Below are 16,297 nucleotides of genomic sequence, written 5' to 3' on the forward strand. Positions count from 1 at the left end.
ATGCCAATGGTGACAGCTCAAAAATGAACCACCACTGGCCCACACAGCACAAGGGCTGCTTTATTGAAAATTTGTAGGTGGTTCTATAGAGCCATTTTGCCACACTTCATTCTAAAACCCATATCAGATGTAAATTTTTACCACCTCTGACATGTATGCAAACCTTCATGAGTTTTCGAGCATGTTTAGGCTCTCAAGCACGTGATTCATTTTAAATATTATAACAAACGGAGCAATTCCTCACATCATCGGTGCTCGGGCCATAATTAACAGCATCCCTTTATCCAAATTTCCCTTTAACTCAAAGAAATATAGAATCTTATAAATAAAAATAAAAATATTATATTATTATAAAAAACTATTCAGAACAAGTTATTGTGCCTTAACCCAATAATTTTTTACAGTAATGGTTATGTTTAGTGCAGTTGTTTTGATAGAAGGAAAAAAGATACATTTCTAATTTCAACATTATTTGTTCTTCAGATTTTTGAAAAATGACCCACATGTGGTATTTGATGACTGAAAATGTGTCCATTTTAACAGTTTTCTCATGAAGCCATATTTAGATCCCCTTATCTCCAGGACTGAACCTTATAGGGCTTTAAAATGTAGTTCCTAAAAAACAAGTTGGTCAAGTATAAAAGAACCTGAAAGGACATTAAGGTATCTCTTACGGTTCTGGAGTTACAGGCATGCGAATTTTGTAAAAAGAACACAAAAGATGCCCTTTCTTCATTTTTGAGCTGTCACCATTGGCAAAAAATGCATCAAGGATTGCTAAAATTAACAGATTTACTAACAGCTATACCGATCTCTGTGTAAAAATAAAATTATGATCCTGGCATATTTCTCATGTCATTTTTTACCCCCTCTAATATGGTTCTAAATTTCAGGTGAAAATTGTCATATTTACCTCCCTTTACAAATTACTGGTTTACTTTAAGAGTAAATATTACAATGTCCTTAAAATTACATTTCATGCCATGTGTAATGTTGCTGTGTGTGAATGTAAGCAGTCTGAAAGCCGAAAGTGAACGTATAACAAAGTTATTGGCTTGGGAAAAAAGGAGTCGACTCTGAATCACGCGAATGAATCTTTCTAATTTCAGTTCCGGGTTGGATTTGCGTCATTCCGTGTAATGCCCGCCACAATAGGCTGACAGAAAGGAGGGGATTAGACAGATGAATCGCCGAACGAATCGTTTGAGAGTCATCAAGAAGTAAGGTAACAATAACTGCCTATTATTAGAAAATCCAAGTGTTTTTACACCGTGTATGTACGGAAACTTGTTGTTGGACACTCCATAAACCAAAGTAGGACCTTAAAAATCACAAAATATTTACTCTTTAATAAATATTCATCGGTGGCATTTCATAATTATTTTAACATCCTTCCAGATGTTGGTCTTGCTGGTCTTCCATTTGACATGGAATGACCCATAATGCTTTGCCCGAAGTTCCATCATAGAGGATGAGCCTAGGGCATTTTTGCATATCTTTGCTTCACTTTTAGTTCAGAGTTTTAAAATGTTACAGTGGATGTAACGCACACAGTTTCTGCCAATCTCATATTAATCTTGAGTACCTATAGAGTGTTGCATACTTCGTATCGTCGAAGAGGATCGCATTTATAAAAGGCAGATACAGCTGTATGATTATTTCCGAAAGCAGGCGGCGTCCTGAAGGCATGCAGGGGTGGCGGAACTAAAGCACGAGCACACAATACATCATCTCATTACTGTTGATTCACTATAAGTTTGTGTGGTGTACATTATGCACGTACGCACCGATTGCCAACAAAACACAGACATATGATACGACTCAGTTTCACTTTTTGCTTGCGGTTCATGAACGGCATCTTTTAGTGCTGGGACCGCTCCATCTATCAGTTTCAAACGATCTCCAAATCCAGCGTTGTATCCACCGTTTATATATAACATTCCTAACCGAAATGCAGTGAACAAACAAACACATTATGACCGAAGGAACACATTGATGGGCGTGCTCTTTCTCCCACTCTCCATGGTTGACGTGTGGGTGTGCTCTTTCTCTCGCTGGTTGACGCATGGGCGTGCTTTTCCGGGAGAATTGTCCAATAAGGGACTAAGAAAAGTTGTTACGTAAGGGAATTTCATGTTCTAAAAAAACTTTCCTTGGGGGGAACCTTGGGGGGGGAGTGTATCGAGCACAGAAATACTACATCATACGTCCAACTCGTTTTTTGACAAGTTGACCATGTCAAGCACGAGAAGCCAGAACGTTTAACATTGTAAAGAAGTCAGAATGCATGAACACTGTTGCACTACCCCTTTAAACATCAAGAGAATTTGCTTTGCAATTATGCCCACCAACCAGTACGGTCATGTAGGGCTGAATGTTTTCTTTGGTGTGTTGTTGCTTCTCCCATATGTGTTTTTATGGATTTAAGTACTGTAGCAAAGGTTGTGTATGTATGGATTTGTCATTGAGTCATTATTCAGGAATGCACCATGTGTCCTAGATTACACTGATATCTGAATCCTGGAGTCTGAGGAAGCCCAACAATTTCCTGTTAACATTGAGGAACTAATATATCATGTCCATATAAGCATTCTGCATGATTGAACAATTTAAGTAGAAGAAACTTGGTTTCCAAAGCCGCCAATGCCATTACCTAAAGATCACATACTGGAACATAAATATCACAGTGGAACTGGCCACGTGTCGTGAAATATTTTCACCATTACATACAAATGGGCCGATACATACATGAAAGGAAAGTGGTTTTCTACGGACCATTGATATTTTCTTACAGCACTAGCCAATCATGGCCGTTGTATTTTTGTTTGGTGGGGCCGGATAGAGTAATTTTACTCTTATTCTGCTTGTACATTTGTTTGAAAATGTTTTTTTAACTTAGGGCAACCTAATTATTTTTGGAGTTGTGACTGTGGAAAAGACCAACTTAGAATGTCAATGTTGGTTTATTTTTGTTAGTGCTCTTTTGGCTCGAGACAATTTTGAGGAGGAAACAGTTCAGAAGTATGAATGCTCAACATGGCCATTTTATGGGTGGGAAGTTCTGCCTTTTAGGTTAATTAAAATGACTGTACCATGAAACCGCCTACCCCTATAACCGAGAAGCATAACTTGCCTTAACAGGATAGTTCAACCAAAAATGTTTTGTCATCATTTACTCACATTCTTGTTATTTCAAACCTGTATGACTTTCTTGTTTCTGCAGAACACAAAAGAAGATATTTTGAAGAATGTCGGAAGCAAACCATGGCAGTACCCATTCACTTGCATTGATTTTGTGTGCATACAATAGAAGTGAATGGGTACGGCCGATGTTCGGTTACAGATGATGATTCATTTTCGGGTGACCTATCCCTTTAAAGAGACTGTGGTCTGGTGCTGGTCAAAATCGTGGACGTGGAGTCGTGGACCACCATGTTCTTTACATTGAAAAAAGTGGGAAACCTTACTGCCTTGTAGCACCTAAACACAAACATATTCTGATAAACAGCCATTCTGAGAGCCATTCTGGCTTTTACCATTTACACGATCAGCACTTCAGTAAACTGATGTGTCCTGTTCTAAACCTCTTCTACGTGCTCACATCAGGGCTTCAGATTGCACTTCCCTTTTGATGTAAATTTTGTCCCACTAAGTGGGCAGTATTTCATACTCTGACTGACTCTGTAATCACAGTCAAAGCCCTTGTAAATGCAAACATGCTTGGCAGCTGAATGCGCTTATATCATTGCGTATAGTATTTCTGTTGTGGCATGGGCTTGCTCATATTGTATATTGTGTTTTTGCTGTTTTGTACATTGCCTATTTCTATATTATTGTATATTTTTTTTTTTTTTTCATCTGTGTTCTGTCCTGTTGCTGTCTTTCTGTTGTACTGTGGAGCTTCTGTCACTATAACAAATTCCTCGTATGTGGAAACATACTTGGCCAATAAAGCTCATTCTATTCTATTCTATTCTATTCTCTCATAGACTTGTTTGTATATTTGCAGTGGAATCAAGCTCTGTAAGGTCTGCAAGCATCAGGTGCTTTTTGTTTGTTTCTTTTAAGAAGAGCATCATAGATGTAGTTTTTGTGATTTGTGGGTTGTGTGCAATACTTATTTAAAAGGTGCTGTTCCTGACAAATGCAAGCTATGATGAGTTATTCCAATTGATGTCTGCTGATCTCTTTCTGGCTTCATTTCTGTTTTTGTAAATGTAGAGGAGAGTAAAAGAAAAAGAACGAAAAAGATTTTGGGGGGGGTTAGGACCATAAGGGATGTTTATGTCCCTGCCACTCAACCCGCCTCACTCTTGTCAACTCACCTGTCATCATCTCCATCTTATTGTCATGTTTATCTGAAACTCAACTTTATACAGAATGCCGAAGCAGAAATTGGTGAGCATTTTTGTTTTATTTGGAGATTCTGGCTCTGGCTCTCCCACTTAAGTGAGCAATCTGCATCCAGATTTATTGAGAGTTGTCCAGATCTCGGTCTTGTTTCACAGTCACATAAATTATGAGTCAATTTGCTATTAAGATGTCTATGTGTGTGCCTGCCATATCTCCACACACACTGACAATCAATGGTCTTTTGTTCAGAATAAGTTTATGAGTTTACAGGAATTCATATTAAGAATGGTCAATTCCTGATATTTCTGTATTGTTTATCTACTGGATCTGAGTGACCATATTTGCAGGCATTTCGTTTATAGGAAGTGACATAAAAGCTTATAAAGCTATACAGTATTTTTGACAGTTCATAGTCATTTAAAATAAAGCCAGGAATTCCATGCATAGCCTATGTCAGTGTATTTTATGAATGATTGTTAAGATAAGACACCATCAAAGACGGCAATTTGGCCACAAGATTATGAGTACTTGAGAATTTATCGTGGGAATATGTCCGAGAGTATAGATCTAAAAGCAGGCCAGCTTGAAGAACGACATGTGTAAAGGTTGATTTTCCTTTTCTCTCAAGGTTCTCAAAAAACACTTTGATACTTATTTGAGTAAGCAGTATAGTGGGAGCTTATTGAGTTGAATCAGCAAATGATTGATGTAGTTTCATTTTTACGTCAAGATCAGCCTTTTCTTCTGCTGGGTTTCAACACGGAATGAGTCTAATGTGATCTGTGTATAGTTTTAAGCCTTTAAGTGTGGTTTTGTCACCTATAATGTCTTGCTGTAAAGCTCTATCTGAAAGGAAATTAGTGGTTGATGACGTGACCTCATAAACTTTTTCAAAATTCAAAACATTAGTATATACAGGTACATGACAAAATAATACATGGGGCAAATAGGTGATATCTCTATTAAAAGTGCATTTGCTCTTGCTTTCAGGCCTTCACAACAGATTTACACTAGGGATGGGCATTTTTCAATAATTTCATATTCGAACATTTGAGCTCATAAAAAACGAATATTCGTTTATTTAAATGAAGTTGATAAAGACGTAATTTTTTACGTTTTTATTTAGTCACAATTTCACATCAAGCTTATAATTATCTTTAAATATTCATAACGCACTAATATTATATGCTGTATATAGTTTTTTTAATGTTGAAAAGATTTGCAACGTTGGAAGAAAAACTGCATTTAAATATGCGCGGAGCGAAATCTTACAAAAAGCAGAACATACAAAACGCAATGTATATTTACAGTCCATGATCTTGTTTATTTTGTTTTACATGTTCTTGATAGGAAAAACAAGCATATAGGCCTATTGTACTCTGGGAAAGTTACTCAGCCGGATAACAAGCCGATAGCTGTGAAAACGTGCTGCTCTTCTAACTCCCGGTAACAAAACCCAGATCTAACAAGAATATCTGGCTTTATTGTTTATAATTTTGATAATAAATAAAGTAAAGGGCTTGATACCTCCATGACGACTGTTAAGATCCTAAAAATACCCCGCAACAAAGACGGAGCCATTGTAGTGCTTGTAGTCCTGTTTATTACGTGACCGTCATCTGAGGAAGAATGACTAATCCTGCTGATCACCACCGCATAAATATTGTTCTCTTTGTCTTTTCATGGTCAGTGTCTGTCTTGTTTAGCTTTGCAATGCATTTGCATCAATAAATAAGATCAACTATGGTATCTAAGGAATTACAGCGTGTAAAAAAACACCCGTGCAAATTTATTTACAGACTGTAACTTGAAGGCGATGACTATTTTAACTTAGGAGGAAAATGCTGTGGTATGGAAAAAGGTATGAGTCTTATGCTAAGGCAAAATTCATTAACATTAGTTGCAGTGAAATATACATTTTCATGTTTCAAGTTGTTGAAATTATCATTACATAATATATTTTTAACTAACGAATATGAATTTACAAAGAACAACCGCTCCGAACAAGTTATGGCAATAAATGAATTATTGTTAATCATTTAATATCACGTTGGTATTTTTCTAACTAATGTAATGTTAACGAATTCTGTGGCTGTCACGGATGGTGCGTGGAAGAACCCAGATGCAGGCAGGCAATGGCAATGACGGGGTTAACAGATATTTATTTAAACCAAAACAGAAACAAAACACCCACAATGGGGAAAAACTAAATTGAGAAAAAGCAACAACCATAAAACAAAAACTTCCCACGAGGGGGCAAGACAGAACACGGTCAAAATTACAAGAATAATATAAACAATTACCAAAACTTGACGGGGAGCAGGAACAGAACGAACAAGGCACACAAGGAACGAAGTACACGCACTACAAACATAGTACAATACACGAGCACAGGACAAAGAAACAAGAGGGTATATATAGGTAAGACAAACGAGGGATAACGACATGGGGCAGGTNCGCACAACCATTTCTAGGGTTTACAAAGAATGGTGTGAAAAGGGAAAAACATCCAGTATGCGGCAGTCCTGTGGGCGAAAATGCCTTGTTGATGCTAGAGGTCAGAGGAGAATGGGCCGACTGATTCAAGCTGATAGAAGAGCAACTTTGACTGAAATAACCACTCGTTACAACCGAGGTATGCAGCAAAGCATTTGTGAAGCCACAACACGCACAACCTTGAGGCAGATGGGCTACAACAGCAGAAGACCCCACCGGGTACCACTCATCTTCCACTACAAATAGGAAAAAGAGGCTACAATTTGCACGAGCTCACCAAAATTGGACAGTTGAAGACTGGAAAAATGTTGCCTGGTCTGATGAGTCTCGATTTCTGTTGAGACATTCAAATGGTAGAGTCAGAATTTGGCGTAAACAGAATGAGAACATGGATCCATCATGCCTTGTTACCACTGTGCAGGCTGGTGGTGGTGGTCGTAGATAGGATGCTGTCGGGAGAGTGTGTCAGCTCCTTTGGCGGACAGTTGAGGCCCTATGTAGCCAATGGTCAGTTGGGCGTTTAAGCACGCCTTGCAGCGTATTTCAATCCCAATATTGCGCCTGGATTCCGTTGAAAGCACATTGTATTCCCGTATCTAAAGTGACACGTGGGGAGTGAATGTATACTGCTCATGGCCTTGATCCCTTTCCACATGATCACCTGGTAATCCTCTAATGGCTTATTAGCAATAATGAAGGCCATGTCACCAGAAGCTCGAATCATTTCAAATTGGTTTCTTGAACATGACAATGAGTTCACTGTACTAGAATGGCCCCCACAGTCACCAGATCTCAACCCGATAGAACATCTTTGGGATGTGGTGGAACGGGAGCTTCGTGCCCTGGATGTGCATCCCACAAATCTCCATCAACTGCAAGATGCTATCCTATCAATATGGGCCAACATTTCTAAAGAATGCTTTCAGCACCTTGTTGAATCAATGCCACGTAGAATTAAGGCAGTTCTGAAGGCGAAAGGGGGTCAAACACCGTATTAGTATGGTGTTCCTAATAATCCTTTAGGTGAGTGTAGATACTTAAAGAGCAACGATATTTTTGAACGACATGGGGCAGGTGTGGTTAATCAAACACTCAGGGAAGGATAACAAGGAAACGAGAGGAGGGGAACAGAGACGAGACACTGGAGAGAATGTATATTATTGTCAAAAAGACAATAATATGTTTCTCTCCACACATAACCAAAGACTTTGTCATGGCTCTGCTACAGGACCAAGAAAAACATGACTAAGGAAGCAGAGCCATGACAGGGGCTCACCAGTTTTTTAAAACATTTTAATATGGTGATGTGAGCCAAGCATAACACGCGATCCGGGCATCCAGTGTGTAAACTTAAAAAATTTAAGCTTGCCATCTGAGTGAACAAAGATTTAGGAACACATACAAATGATTTTTTATACTTTCTATATATTATAAAGTCATTACAGATGAAGTGAAGAAGCGTTAAATAAGACGATACAACTCTAATAGGTCTTCTGTAGCGGTAACTTAACACTGTCCCAGATAGCACAATCCATCTGGCTTACGTCTATTTGACGTCTGCATTTACATCTGCAAGACATCTGCAATACGTAGTTTGCTCATCTGCAATACGTATCGGAGACGTCTGAACGTCTGTAATACATCTGCTAAAGATCTGGAGATCTGCTGCGTAAAAACATCTGCTAAACATCTTAGAAAGAGCTGCTTTACATCCATTCTAAATCATAAACATCTTACAGACATCTTCTAGATGTCTATATGATGTCTGACAGCAGACATCTCCGAGACGTATTGCAGATGAGCAAACAATGTATTGTAGATGTCTTTCAGATGTAAATGCAGATGTCAAATAGACGTAAGCCAGATGTATGTGTGCTATCAGGGTGTGGTGACGCAGTTTTTTATTCTCATGAAAAATACAAATATTCGAATAGCATTTTTAATTTTCGAATAATTATTGCTGATTCGAACATTCATGCACATCCCTAATTTACACAGTCTCCAGTGGATTGTTGTTGTTTGTCTTCAATGCTTCAGAGAGGTTGGACCAGTGAACCTGCTTTTTACTCTTCTCGTAGTTGTGGAAACTGTTGCTCTCTAAACACCAAACAGTAGCGCTGTTAAGGTTACAGATGCTCCTGCTAAATGAGTTCCCATGCACAGTCTAAAACGTGACAAACAAGAGCTTAGACGTTTTATTTATTTGCCTGCATAATGTAGTATGTGAAATATACAGTATATACAGTATACAAACTAAACGGTATGTCCTTACATGTCTGTACTTGCTGCCAGAGATCAGCAGATTGTAAATAAACAGTAATCAATAGTTAAAAAAGCACGTTAGTGAACTGTTGTTATATTTGAATGGTTATCATGTAATTTCTATTCTAATTGTAGTATTTAGTGGCTGCCAGGATCTCTTAAAAATATTCCTGGATGGCAGCGTGTGTGTCCTTTATTGAAGTCTTTGTTTTTTGGGGGTTTTGGCTTTGATTATTTCAGACCGCTCTCTTGCTCTACAGTTTAGTCTGTGGCTATTTCATGGATCGTATGACTGCAGAAATGTAGCAATGTCTTCCTCGTCTGACTGATCCGCTGCCCATGTTAATGGAAAACTGCCCCGGCGCAGAGCAGAGAGGACAAAGAGGTCACATGGTCAAGCTGGAAGGAAGTGTTTCGTCACGGGTTTACTCTGAAATTGCAACAGCGAGACTCAAAGGTCTTTCCTTAGCCTCATCTCTGCTTACACTTGCACACCCACAGGCATCGGACTGCTACGGTCATTCATTTTCATTATTTCAACACACTGGATCTAATCAGCACAGAAATTTCCATTTGATCTGTTTTCTCCCCTAGAGAGACAACCGATCAAATAGGTTTTATTTGTAACGCACCATCTTATGTGTTACAGATGAATTCAATGTGCATTTTTTTGGCAAATGATTGTTTTATTCCACGCTGAACTGCTTTTGCATGCGACTAACTTTCCCCAGCAAGTCTGACTCGGTCGCACAGTTTTTGACCTTTATTCTTGCTTTCACAGGATGTTTGTAAATCAAGCATCCTGTCTTTCAAAACCTGTGGTGTAGAAGAGAGCGAGAGCTAAACAAAGACATAAAGAGACTTAGAGAATGGATACAGGACAACCCTCTCAGCTGTAAGTAAGTGTTGCATATATCATTTGTGGCAGACCCCACTGAGTAGAAAAAATGTCCTCTGCCCCTTTCACAAAGACTTTCTCTTTGCCCTCCTCCAGTTCTTCGGTTTATATCGTAGCTGCTTCAGTGACTTTTCCGTTTTCTTTGTCTGAGCAATTTGCTTCCTCCTTCAACGGTCTACATTATTCAGTCTGGCTTGGATTGCATATTACATTTTCCAGGATTCTTATCGCACATGCATCAGTCAAGATTTAACATCTGATCCTTATTAAACCACATCAACGTACACATCCATATAACAGCACTTTAAGATTGAGCACCATTAGTCTGGGCGGAGGAATGCATTGTTCTTGAGCCATACACCCTGTTACCATCTTAAACCACCCGAACATGTGTATGGACTGTGAAAGATCATAGAAATTAGTTGGTTAAAGCAGGGGTTTCCCAAAGTGGGGGGTCGCAAGATGATTTCCAGAAATATATATATAGTTTCTAATATACAGTATATTAGAAATAGCGTATGTAATCAATAAGTGTAACAAAATATAAAAATATTAGTCAAGTTAAGGCAAATAAAAAGCCATCAGCTTTAGGAATTTCCTCCCCCTCGAGCATGACCCCTGAGGTGATTTCGTCACATTAACGACATTAGCAAGCGCATTAGGTTAGGTGCAGCAAGTCCTTTTACAGCACCACGTTAAACAGTCCCGTGCGCACGCAGATTATTTTTTAAGGCTTTAAGTTTAGGATATTCTTATTTGTCGAAATGAAACGTTGATTAATATTGACCATAGACAACGCGAGGAGGCCAGCGGAGGAGGGCGGAGAAGCGGCGCAGTCAGAGGGGCCATTGTCCTCAGGCGCATCCAACAGCACTCGAATCAGTCTGATGAAATTCGACCATCTGTAGTAATAGTTCATAATTTATATATAACAACAAGTAAAGTAATGAGTAAATAACTATAAAATAATATTATGTTAGACTGTGCTCTTTTGTGTTGTCATTATGCGTTTGGGTGGAATAAGTGCATGTGCACATTTGCGTGCAACGTTTGTATACTTTAACCACCTCCGAGGATAGTGGGGGTCTCGAGTCACTGGCAGTGTTATTTTGGGGGTCGCGGGCTGAAAAGTTTGGGAACCCCTGGGTTGAAGGATATAAGCCACATTACACACACAAGCACATTCATTTATGCTGTGTAGTAATCTGTTTTTTTAAATGCTACCATATGTCGCCTGGGGAGATGCAGGAAGAGCTGCATTTAGTTTTCCAGGTGTTGTAGAGACTTGGCATAGGCCAAATGGTCGGAATCATTAAAAGAAGAGCCATAAACCCCCTCCACTCTCTGACAAACGTCTCTGACAAATAGGAACTTTTGTGATTAAACTGTCCTTTTCTAAAAATATATCTAAATATCTAGGTTATATGTTGTCGCTCTTGCCATTTTAATTAATCTGTAATTGTTAAATAGGCAATTTTAATTCAGGCGTTGTTTGTATTCGTACATCCGAATGAATCATGACTTGATGCAATTCCAACCTTAGCATATTTGATATCTAAATGTTTGTCTTTACAATTCCTCCTTGTTTATATATATTATGTGACCATAGAACACTTTCATTCATTATGTTATAATTTGGACTGGTATTTTGTAAAGTTGCTAGGAGGTCATAAAGATGCAAATTAGCTGTTGAGTGCCTCTTCCCAAATTACCTCTTCCCTGCTCAACTCTGATTGGTCGATTCAAACTCAGGTGGGCATGCCCTCTCATGAAGTTAAATATCGAGCCTGCTCTGAAAACGCAAGCTTGGCCTTTTTGCTCTATACCTGCCCTCATCAGAAACTGGTTCGTGGCGTCTCTTTGGAGACTGCCCTTTTCTCCCCACTGGGGTGGAAGAAGGAACAATGGACTTCTGCTGCCTCGCACACCTTGATGAGCCACGCAGCTGGTCACAAGGCCCGGAACTTTCCAGCTGGACTGCATTCTGAAACCTTTTGAACATTGCCATCTCTACACGCGCATATGGATATTGGCCCAGCACAGAGCTCGCAAGTATCCAATTCTATACATAGAATAGCTGCGTTAAGTTTGTACCTCTTTGTTAAAGATGATTTTCATTGGTGTTCAGAAATCGCTGCCATGCTCTCTCTCTCTCTCTCTCTCTCTCTCTCTCTCTCTCTCTCTCTCTCTCTCTCTTCTCACTCTTTCTCTCTCCGCGCTCTCTAGCGTGTTTGTGTTTCATGTTTCATTGTTTTGTTTGTGTTTCTGCGATCGTCATTATCTTTACCATGTAGAGTAGAGTTTAATAAACAACCCTATATATTCATCTGTGATGGGTTTTCTGTGCTCACGCTCACATACTTGGTCCCTTTAACTGTGTTTGATCTACGCTACCTTTGCTCTAAATCCTGTTTGGTAAAGTCACGTTACTTATGGCCGTGAGATAACGTAAAATGTATAATATCATTGATGCATTCGCTGGATGAATACCTACAAATATTGTTATACTTTATATTACTCATCAGAGACTGTAAAATATGTATATTTAATAACGATTATTATACATATTTTCCTTTGAGCTAAACTAATTCCTTGACTGAAATTGATGTTTTAAATAACTCGTTTCATGGATGTGATCTTGATAGATCTGGTGGAGAACCATATTTGGTGAGCTTAGCTCATCATTATTTTAACATGCAGCTAAAACCGCTACAGTGTGTTGGTGGACTATGCCCTGTTTAATGACAGAGATGGATTGGGTATAAAGATGGGCGCTGCATTTGGAGGACAAGCCACACTATGTGTGGTTTAAGAAGGACAAAATGATTTTATAGTACACATGCTTGTCTCATAGTGTATTGTAGGGCTGCACAGTAAATCTAATAAATAAATGAATTAATTCTGTTTCTGCTGTGTATAATTTATAAAAGAACTAAATAATGTTTGTTATGTTGTTAAGAGGGTCAGTGAAGTTATCTTCATAATGTGTGAAACAGCATGGACGGAACACATTTCCAGCTGTTGTGGTTGTGTTGAGTAGTCAACACATATATGGCTTAGATTCATTTTTAAACTATTAAAAATCAAAAACATTGTGATCACAATATCAGGGGTAATTGTGCGCTATCTGAGGCGTGTTGTGCATTGAATCCCTCCATCAGCATTAACTCACTAACTGCCTTATTTCAGACAGGAATTTCCCTCATGGCTAATGCCCCCTTAGGCTGCATAAGTGGCATAAGATAAAAGAGAATAAAAGACTTGAAAACAAGAAAGCACTGTTGTATTATCTTTAATATCGTACGTTACTGTGCAGTTTGATCATGTTCCCTCCTGCTGTTAGGGTGAGGAACAGCTGCCAAGCCACTGTACAACACTGTTTCAGTCCTTTTGCTACCTTCCATTAGACTTTGTCACTGAATTAGAATACCCCTTGCCTTCAACAACACACCCTCCTACCATAACCCTGACCCCCATCCCCAATTTGTAAAAAGCAGAGAGCGTGTTTATGATTGGCTTAAAACTGCAAACTCTCCAGCTCCAACAGAACCTGGGGGTTTTGCACAGACAGGTGTGTTTTCTCAGGATACCCATTTCAGTGTCTGTCATGTGGTAAGAATTTTATGTAGGGTATTCTAAATATATAGCATCTTTAATGAAAGCTTTCAGGCATGTTGGTGTTGTGTTGGCAGATTCTGCTTCTCTTCATTAACTTGAGCTCTAGAGCGTAATTGGTTGTCATACATTGTGTCCGTGCTTCTGGATGGCTCTAGGGTAACTTTGTGTGTTTTCTTGTGCTATTAAATGAGGGTCTGAATAATGATAAAATGAGCAACTACTTTACACATGAAAGAGATCTTGTTTGCTTTCTATTAATTGTTGTGCTGTGGTTGACTGTCTGTGCTCTGTACACCCCATGCCCTGCGAGGATTTCCTGTCATATCTCTATTTTAGGCATAATCTTGTCTAGTCTTGTGTGTGTTACGTCCTATTCTGCATGTGTCCGTCACTTCTGTTTTCATGGCATCTTGTCACCTTGGGTAATTTTCCGCAAATGTCTTATTTTATCCCCCTTATCAAGCCTTCTTTAAGCCATTTTTGTTTTACCCTCTGTACTGGTGGGGTGGCGGCTCTTCCGAAGTTTTGTTCTGCATCCTACTTGGTTATTGTTTTGCATGTCCAGGGCTCTAGACTAACACTTGAGAGAGGTGGCACTGGTGCTACCAAGTTATTCAGTTGGTGGCACCAGCCCTTAATTTGATAGCACCAGAGTCGTGGGGTGAGATAAGAAAAAAGAATCACTAAAACTTTATTAAAATTTATTTAATACATTAATAAATCAATTATAAATTAATACAAATCATTGTTTATGATTTTATGTTGTATATGTAAACTCTCTTTCAACACTTTACCATATTTAAAGCACATCTTTCTTAAAGCTACTTTCTTCCTTTATTTGTTGTGAACAACTCATATAAGAGAACACAATTCCTTTAATATCAGTGAGTGTTTTTGGGCCTGTCCGTTGTTGTTTGATGAACATTATAAACAGAGATCTTTATTAGGGCTGCAACAACTAGTCGATATAATCGATAATGAAAATAGTCGTCAACGAATTTCATTATCGATTAGTTGGTCTGTGATGTCACTTGCGAGCTGCGCAGTTATAAATCAAGCGCGTCTTCTTCCCTTTTAAAATGTCAATCTTAGACGTGTCTTCCATGCAGCATGAGCTGCGCAGTTTTAAAGTCAGACGTGTCTCTCCGTGCAGCCCGAGCTGCGCTGTTTTTAAATCAGATGTGTCTCCGTGCAGCACAAGTTGCGCAGTTTTAAAGTCAAACGTTTCTCTCCGTGCAGCGCAAGGTGCGCAGTTTTAAAGTCGAACTTGTCTCTCCGTGCGGTACAAGTTGCGCAGTTTGTAAGTCAGACGTGTTTTGCATGCAGCTCTTCAAGCTGCGCAGTTTTAAAGTTTAAAGGGGAGAGGTCTTTTTAATGACAAAATTAAAGATTATAGGCCTATTAGTAAAACCCAATTTGTGGCTAAATACTCTGATTTGGGGGTTTATTTGGTTCAGAGGTGGGAAGTAACAAAGTACATTTATTTGTACTGTACTTACGTACACTTTTTGAGTATCTGTATTTTTTTCTAAGTAGGCCTACTTTTTACATACTGTATCTCAACCCGCGAGACCTGAAGGCTTTTAGTGATTATTCTTCATGAAAGCTGCATTGATACACGTTTGGCTTCTATCAATAGCTACTTACAAATAAATAGTATTTAGCGTGATGTATAATATTTTGTATGCTTTGCAGTATTGTTAGAGATCTTTATACAATAGTTTAGTGCTTAAAGTTTAAACACATGTTTCCTGCATTAGCTTCACATGCATACAATACTTACAACACATTTCGTTATCTTTGCTGTTTTGTACCTTAGCCGGGGAAATTCTTGTATTCTGCATATTTATTTCAGTTGCAAGATTGAGCGCTTCACTCGTCTGCTCTTTCGGTCCTTCGCCTCTTACCCGCGAATTACGTCTTTGGGGGCGGGGCACTGATAGATAAGTGAATGGTTGAAGGAGGGGAGACGAAAATGAGTGACTGAATGCGCCGCTTGCGCAATATAACATTTCTGCGCATTAAATTTATAATACGCAAAAATTATATATTGATCAGTTGGGCAGTCTCACCGGTGCGACCATTAAGAAAAACGTATTCCTCGCACTGGCAGGAAAAATAGTCGCAAAATTCGACCATTTAGTCGCAGTCTAGAGCCCTGATGTCTAAACTTCAGCTCTGCTTGTGTATAGGACCTACTATGTAGCCTGTGCGTAGCTCTGCGTAGCCTGACGTGCACCTCTCCAAAAATGTAATAATGTGTCAACTCAACGCGGACAGTAAGTGCTGTGATTGGTCTGTTTGAACCCCTCCCTCAGGTCAAACTCTGTGATAATGTCACGTTTACTCAAACGCATTTCCAAATGAATTATCTAAGTAAATTATTTGTTCTATATTTAACAACTAAAGCAGCAACAAAAGTGACTGTTTACTTGCCGTTATCACTGCTTAAAGCTTCTCCGACAGCGTACAGAACAAGCTGCTTCTTCTTCTGCTCTTGTCTTGGTTACACAAGCAACATGCCCGTGGACACTGATGACTAGTGGTAGACACGGACAACCACGTATAAGGGTCAATGACGTGACACTAATTTTTTTGTGTCCCTGTGATTTAATTACATTTATACCACGGGGCTGTTGAATGCTTCAATCTGATTGGCTGACGAACGTT

At 39.0% G+C, this 16,297-nt stretch overlaps 1 protein-coding gene across 6 annotated transcripts in view; it reads left to right on the plus strand.

The window, feature by feature from the left end:
* ccdc102a (coiled-coil domain containing 102A) overlaps positions 1-16,297 on the plus strand; it is an 89,261-nt gene that overhangs the window by 24,843 nt on the left and 48,121 nt on the right. Inside the window, exon 1 of one of the 6 annotated variants that reach the window (XM_057343866.1) lies at positions 1,112-1,220. The exons of 3 other annotated variants lie outside the window; for them this stretch is intronic. The gene's annotated coding sequence lies outside the window, so the exon portion shown is untranslated. Of the gene's footprint in view, positions 1-1,111; positions 1,226-9,982; positions 10,007-16,297 lie in introns of those variants that run through there. 2 more of the 6 variants (XM_057343859.1, XM_057343885.1) reach the window with 2 other exon arrangements.

Source organism: Triplophysa rosa, linkage group LG1 (assembly GCF_024868665.1).
Source record: "Triplophysa rosa linkage group LG1, Trosa_1v2, whole genome shotgun sequence".
NCBI classification, from domain to species: Eukaryota; Metazoa; Chordata; class Actinopteri; order Cypriniformes; family Nemacheilidae; genus Triplophysa; species Triplophysa rosa.